Genomic DNA, 8,095 nt, shown 5'->3' with positions numbered 1-8,095 from the left:
ATCTCTAAGTACCGCCACCGGCAAATGGTGTACATAAATAGCTCGCCGTTAGCTTAGCAAAGAACATGCCGTCTGTGGCGGAGTCGTTTCGCGCTGCGCGCAGTCGATCGAGAGGTCGTAAGTTCGACTCCCGGTGCCGGAACTTTTTCTTAGTTTTTTCTTTGCAATATGTTAGTGTTTATATTGTACAACGTCATATCCGTGGCGGAAATGCGTCAGTGGAGCCGTGGTGGACCCGGGCATAAAACACTTTCGTGTTAAAACACCCGAAGGCCTTGGCGCCTGAAGATCCTTACAAGATCAGAACCTCGAACATGGTAGAAAACTTCAGAGACCAACTACCAAGGGTGAACTGTGGCTTCTCAATTGACATTGAGAAACTGTTTTATTCTGTTCCTCATGACAAATTGTTCTTGGCGGTCCGCAACTGTATTGAACGTTCGGGGGTTGTCCCTTTTCAGAGCGCGTGTGGGATCTCTGTTGAACGATTTCTGGAATTGCTGAACCTGTATCTTTCATCTTCGATTGTTGGCTTTCAGGAAAACCTATATATCCAACAACGAGGCATATGTATGGGTTCCAGTGTGGCACCTGTTCTCGCAGAGATATTTTTAGCTGAATTTGACGTTTCGCTCTCACGTATCCTTACTGATGACCGCATCACGCGTCTGTTTAGATGCGTCGGTAATTTTTTATTCCTTTTCAATATTAACCCTTACGATAACCTAGAAGTGGTTGCCTATGAAATTTTAGGGTTTTTTAAATCGACAGAGTCTAGTATGAATTTCACCTCTGAACTGCCGAGAGTTCCTGTTTACAACTTTTAGACCTGAAATTATTTTTTAATGATGAAGACCGCCTATGTTGGGCATACCTTCCTAGGTCAAAGAAGGCTCTTTTACTCACGAATCATGTCGTTCTAAGCTTGCTAAGCGAGGAGTCGCATCCTCGTGCCTGAGGTCATCCCTTCTCAAGTCCTGTCCGCATATGGTTCAGTTCAGTTTGGACAGTCAAGTGGAGAGGCTTCGTAGTGCCGGGTTTCCTCCCACTCTTCGCAAGACTGTCGCGGAATCGTTGTTGAAGACCCTTAGGGGTAACACAAAGAAGCAAGAGCTCGAGCAAAGAGGGAGGTGCAAGTCTGAGATTCTTCCATATATGCTGAAAATCTCGCACGGCCTGAAGAGAGGGAAATAAATTTGATGTGAACGTCACTTTCTTGCGCCTTGTTAATTGTCCCGCCTCTGCTCACTAACGAGCAACAACAAAAACTGGAAAGAAAAAATGCTGTGGAATAGCTCACAGAAATATGTATGTGCCCTGCAGAACGGAAGTCGTCGACGAGATTCCACTTAGCTGCGGTTCAGTATATGTCGGGCAGACGGGACGCTGCATTGATAGGGGTCTGCAGGAGCATAGCTATACCCTCACACAACACAATGGGATGCACCTGGCTAGGCACTGCCACTTTTGTAAAACGACAGGAAAATGAGAATACGTGCCGCTGTTCAGACAGGCAAACATAATCGGCCGTGCAAAAGACAGAACGGCACGGGAAATAATCAAAGCCTTGCATAGTATACGATACGGGCCTGATAACTGTATCAGTGAAGCTTCGGTCGTTACACCTATACGAGAAAAAAGTTGTATTTCTTGTTTGTTAACTTCTCACACACGATGTACGGTTATGTTTGATGGTGCGCATGCGCTTTGCTGTTGCGGGAAAGAGGTGTCATCCAAATAAATCAATTGTCAATCAGCGCTGCTACCGTCCACTTCTTTCATCTTCTGTCCTGTATGTAGGCGTAGTTTTATATTTTCCATGTTTTCCTCGGAGAAACGAAGGTGCCGCCATGGTATGTCGCCTCGCCGCTCGGGATGGGAAAGTCATGAGTACAGACCGGATTTTAGGCGCATGCCTATTTTGTCCCTTGCGCTCCTATCGCGGCACTTTCATATATTAGCATGAATTAGAGCTTAAGAAAGCCTTTTATAGTGTTTTTATAGTGCCTATGAATGCCTATTGTGAGAGTTTGTGCCTAAATGCACGCAAATGCCTATAAATGCCCCTATCAAAACAGGAGCCTACATAAACACTGTTTAGCCTGAAGTTTCGCTTTCGAGTGCAGTTTGAGGCCGTCATTCCTGTTACTGGGAAATACTGACTGTTCGTAACTGTATATGGTTCAACCTGGTCCTCTTGTTCAACCAACCCCGGAAAACAAAAGCCAAGGCCGTATTCCTAAGGCACCCTTTTGTGTGTTCTCGTCAAGGAGAAGTTGCCGTACGTACCCATTCCGCGAAAGCCAATCCTCACACGCTGGCGAACGTGGCTAGAAGCTGTTGACAACTGCTACTTTTGACGCGATAGCGTTAGAGAGATCGTGTCGCAGAAATTCCGCCGTCGGAGTCGGAACCGTTGGTTGTGAGCGATAAATCGTCCGTGACCGAAAAATCGAGAAAGAAGCAAAGAACATAAAGAATAAAATCTTCCGTCCCATTGAGGATTGAACCCGGGCCGTTCGCGTAGCAAGCAGGTGTCCTACCACAAAGCCACGATGTTACTTGCAGCTGCTTCGGAGAAAAACACTACATAAATGCCATGTAGTGGAAGGAATCTCCTAACGCATTTTGTTCGGCAGGTGTCACGACGAAAACGAGCCCATTCGGCGATTTGTAGGCGCATTTGGGAGGCCATCAAACTACGTCGAAAAAGGCCGGGACAGTGCAGCCATCGCCGCTGAAAACAAACACGAACTTTCAAACAAAAATGGACAACCATGTCCATCTAGCGGAAAACATATCAAGCCAACGCCGGCTTGCGGAGGCGTTGATGAAGCAAACAGCAAACTCTAGATATTGTGCTGCCATCTGTGAGGCATTGTGAGACTCTTCATGGCCTCCGAGATGGCGAGCGCGCGGCGTATATCTTGGAGGCCATGCGATTCTTGCTTTAGATCAAAAACCTGTACCTTTCGCACGCGTGTGTCTGTGTGCGTGTGTGTGTAACAATACACAATAATAAGTATGCACTTAGTGGTTGAAGTGCGCACTAGGGGCCGGATTTCGCTATCGCGTTCAACTCTTAAAGGCGAAGCTTAAGGGTCCCCCAATTTTTCGGACATCAAAGTCGAGACCAACGGCTTTTCAGGTAACAAGAGTGCTACAGTCAGGAAGACTCAACCTGTCCTCCCTTTAGATAGCCTGCAAGGAGATCTCGCCTACTTGTGCGCCAACATGACGTTCCTCGCAAACACTATCAGGAGACTTCGGGAGAAACTGTGATTGAGAACATTGCGCTAATTCTCCATGTACAGCAAAGAATCACCGCCGTTCCTGGAGGACCGGTAGCCGAAATTACAGTCGGTATTGGAGAAGTTCCTGGCTGTCAGGAGTCCCTGCTCGTGAACACACCAGGATCCCATTCTCGGTTAAGTCATCGATTGCCCCCGAGTAAACCTACACTCCAATAACATATGTCAAAGTCGAGCGTTCTTTCTCAGCGTGCGAGCTCATTCTCAGTGACAGGACGTAGAATATTGAATCTGGAGGTGGTGGTACTTTGCTTTTGTTTCCACAATTTTCACGCTGATTGTCAGACTACTTTCGCGTGCTCTACAAAGAGGTTCCTTCAAACATGTGTATTTCAAATCGGCAGAAGCGTATGAGGCAGTGTTGGGACGCCTTGCCTGTACAATTCGGATAATGTCACTGTATATGAGAAAATTACCAGAGTTGCACCTAACTGTCCTCAGGTAAGAACGCATCTTCACAAATCGTCGTCTCTTTTGCATTTGACATATGTCTGTTTTTGTTCTGTCTCAATTTAATTGCGCCAGTCAGACATAAAGTCGCGCTTTTTCAATCAGTATTCCCAGCTTTCAACTATTCTTTTTCGTGTCAGTTTCACTATATGCGACGCTCGAGTAAACGGCAGTGGTCATTGAGCATGAATGTGAGCTTACTGGAAGTCAACTGATCGTCATCAGTCCAGTAGTCTTGTGCGACAATTGTACAACCATGTTAATTTGTTGGCGCCTCTGTTTCATCCCAATGACATTTTTTTGTTTCCTTGTGCAGATATCGGTCGCGCATGGCTTCGCTTGAAATTATTTGCATTTATGTAAACATTCATGGTATTTACGACGTTGGAGGCCTAAAACGTTCTTTGGCCTGCCTATTTTTAAGCATTAAAAAGCGCTTAAAACGCACTTATTTATTGCTTAAAGATCCGGTCTCTAGTCATCAGCGCCGTTCGCCCTGTCAACGAGGCACTCGGTCGGACCTACGCTCCCCTTGGTTGCACAAGACGACGGAGGAAAAGAGGTGAGTGGCACCCACGCAAAGGAGCCTAAACGAATTTCGTTTGTTGTTTAAGAGAGCCTCACGTCATCGTGTGCTGCAAGTCTCTTGCCAAGTGACATGTTGTGAAAAGCTACTGTTTGCAAGTGATATTTGACAGGATAATGGAAAATACATTGTTCCTTGCCATGTCTGTTTTCACTTGTTTTGTTGTGAGCTTTTGTTGCTTCTGTGTAGATACTTTATTGTGCAGGGTTTTGTAAACTCTTTTTACTATTTTGTTTTCTCATCACAATGTCACTTCTTGTTTTTCAGATCAGGGGCGTAGCCAGAAATTTTTTCGGGGGGGTTCAACCATAGTTTATGTATGTTCGTGCGTGCGTTTGTATGTGTGCGTGTATATATACGCAAGCAAAACTGAAAAGTTTCGGGGGGGGGGGGGGTTGAAGCCCCCCAACCCCCCCCCCCCCTCCCTGGCTACGCCCCTGTTTCAGATACCAGTTTTCATGGCTGCTTACGGTGAACAGGAACAGCAAAGCAAGTCACATGTCTAATGTCTCCAGCCATCACTACTTTTTTTATTTATCCATAACCATCAGGAATAAATATGCAAACATGCTGCCTATTTGTGTGGTGTATTTTGCGGCATATGATACTATGCGCATCAGTCACACATTTTAGTTATCTTATCACAAGTATGTAAACGACGTCTACCTCAACTGCTTAATTGGAAATAGCAGACCACCTTTTCGCGCTTCGTATATTACTGTGCTAGAACAGCGGTGTTATTTTGATTAGTGTTATTAAAATAATGCTAAAATTGAACTATTCTTTTTTACTGTCACTGGGTGCAACGGCATGTATTATTGGACTTGGTTAAAATGAATACTTCACTATTTCCAGCAGTAGTAGCGCGACACTAGAGCATGAGTAAATTCGTGAGTAAATTCGTTCTTCGTAAGTCCCCGTTTCTTTTAGCGCTTCACCATCATGAATCTATACCAACACGCCCAACTGGCAGTTATTCTAAGTAAATTGAGTAACTTAGAATAGTTCCAGAGTATCTTGACGCTTCGGTGTGCGTCATTTCACCCATTTAAGAGTGTTACCGGCAAGAGTATTCTGACTCCCTCAGGAGTGGTAATGTTCAGATAAGAGTCCTTTCACTCTCCTAAGAGAGTCAAGGTACTCTTCTAGAACGCGCCGACTCTCAGCCACGAAGAGGGTTCACGTATCTCTTCAAAGAGAGTCGTATGCGTGGCAAGTCAGAACTCTCATAATAGAGTCGCACATACTCCTTTTTTTTTCTTACGGTGTAGTCATACGCTGGATTGGGAAGAAATGAGGATAAATGTTAAGGGACGATATCTCGGCAACTCAGGATTTCCAGAGAACACACTGTGATGACGGTGACGAAGTGCAAAAAGAAGAGAAAAAAGCTAGGGAAATTTCCGCGCAAAGCCTGGCACCGCTCGCTGGGCAACCTATTTCTCTGTAGAGCTGGGCGGCCTTCTTTGGATCTCTTTCGTTCTCCCTGTCTTTTTTTGTCTCTTTGTATTTCTTTCTGATTCTCTCTCTTCACATCTCTGCTCCTCGTAATTTCTACCCCCTTGCTGCACGATACTGTGCAAGGCTGTGCTATGTTGCGTCTAGTGTCTGGACAGCCGAGTGGTTAATGATCTCGCCTTCGGACCATTGGTACGCGGGGGAAATTTTTGTCGCCAAGATTTTCTCTTTCTTAATACCTTTCTTTCTGTCTGACTACTTCTTTCCTCGCCCTCCTCCTCACCCTCTTTGTGCTTCCCCCTTGCCGGACAAATCGGCGCTCGTGTTCTGCGAGCGAGGAAGAAGAAGAGAACGCGTGCCGGTTCACGATGATGACAGTCTTGGATGACGACATTTCACTACGAGCTAGAACAGCTTCGCTGTTAAGAAAAGATTGAACCGATAGAGTATTTACATAAGGCTCAATATGAACATGCTGGGGACAAAAATTATGCGCAGCAGCCTGGCGAAAGAGAAACCGTTCACCAACCATGGCAGTCTGTACGAGGGTATGCATACCCAGGTCAATTACTAAAACGGTAGCCTAGTTATCAAAAAACGCTTCGCCAAAGAAAAAGGACGGGCATATGGCAGGCATTCCCAAAGAGAAATTTCCAGCTGTCCCTAAGCGAAGAGTATAGAATCGTTGCATAGTGCGAGTACGAACATGAGGAGCAGAAACCTGTAGGATCACAAATAAAGTGGAAGAAAATCTAAGGACAATGCAGGATGAAATTGAAAGGAAAATGAAAGGCATGACATCTGACAACGTTACAATGGGTCATCGAACAAATATTGAAGCACATATTCTACCCGACATTAAACGAAAGAAATAGACAAGCGCCGGTGTCGCTCCTTTTTGCGGCCTTTGCTTTCAACGAAGACAACCGATAGGCAGGGGTCATCCAGAGGAGATCAGTGCATTACATGGAGTGGCGAAATTGTAGTTCGCGGTGCTTAAGACGGGTTAAATTGGAGACTGGTGGCCGTAAGGATATGCACAGTGTATATATCTATATCTATCTATATATATATATATATATATATATATATATATATATATATATATATATATATATATATATATGTCTAGTGCTTATGTACGCTTGGGAGAACATCTTAGCCATGTCGTTGTTATCATACTTTGATGCCCTGCTTTACGCCAGAATTTCTTCAGACATGTGGCTACGCATGTCTGCACTAATTTATTAAGTAACATTCGTACCTTAAATGTTCAGAGAGAATATTATACTATTATGACGAACATGCCGCGACTGCCTAATACAGGGCTTCCGTTAATATACTTCCAGGCATTCGGGAGTAAATGAAAGGTCACACACTGTTGTGAAGTGAGGCTCTGCTATAGTGAACATACATACCACCATCACTCACTCTATTGAGCCAATACACTCGAAGATCCTGGCTTTTTGTCTCGCGCATCATGCATCGTCTGAAAGTGAAATCCTGTGACTAAACCCGTTGTTTCGAAAGTACAAAGGTGGTCGCTTCTTATTTTGAGGCACGACTGTTGACGTCTTCCTGTCATATCGCCGAAATCATACACCTTTATGTTTACTCTTTGGCATGTTCACTGTCAATGACACAGAAACGCTGCATTAGTCGAGTCGATCCATTTGCCGAAACTTATTGTTGAACGCGTGTTTCGTCCGCGGACGGCATCTGCCAGAACCCATATTCGTTGTGAAAACATAACGCAGGTACTCACAGTCTCGGCTGATGTCACCGCGTTCGCTTCTTCCCGCCTAGAAGGCACCCCAGCAGCACTGGTCTCAGCACAAGGCGCAGAGCATGGCGCGTCGTGCAGTCACAGAAGACGCGTATGCGTGGCTCGGCGCACATGGGAGCTGCTGGAGGAGCGGCCGAGAGCAGCGGCGTCTGTCGCTCTTCCTGAAGGGCAGGTTCGCCTTTTTCCGGGGTCCAGTAGAGGGAAGGAGGAAAAGCCCCTCGCGCCTTCTCCTCGCTGTCGCCCCAAAATGCGGACGTGGCCCCAGGGGAAGGTCGCTTGCGGGAACGAAGAAAGTGAACGCATTAAAAGCCGCATGACGTAACGCCTGCTTTGCTCTCAACAGGGGACCCCAAAACGGGGCCTCGTCCTGCTGCGAGACAAACGATTCCTAATGTGGTTGCGGACATTCCCGTCGTGTTTCTGGGCAATGGAACCTCCTTCATATACGTCTTTTAAAAAAAAAGACGCTGAAAAATAAACGCACTATTCGCAATAACGTGCGAT

General features: G+C 45.7%; 1 protein-coding gene across 1 annotated transcript in view; it reads right to left on the bottom strand.

The window, feature by feature from the left end:
- The window catches only part of LOC119388315 (retinol dehydrogenase 11), a 164,636-nt gene extending 156,883 nt beyond the window's left edge, over positions 1-7,753 (bottom strand). Inside the window, exon 1 of the mRNA XM_037656018.2 lies at positions 7,571-7,753. The gene's annotated coding sequence lies outside the window, so the exon portion shown is untranslated. The remainder of the gene's footprint in view (positions 1-7,570) is intronic.
- Positions 7,754-8,095: the final 342 nt, after the last annotated feature.

The sequence above is a fragment of the Rhipicephalus sanguineus genome, chromosome 3 (assembly GCF_013339695.2).
Source record: "Rhipicephalus sanguineus isolate Rsan-2018 chromosome 3, BIME_Rsan_1.4, whole genome shotgun sequence".
Classification (NCBI taxonomy): Eukaryota; Metazoa; Arthropoda; class Arachnida; order Ixodida; family Ixodidae; genus Rhipicephalus; species Rhipicephalus sanguineus.
The sequence above is the reverse complement of the archived record's forward strand: the minus strand, read 5'-3'. Positions and strand labels throughout refer to the sequence as shown.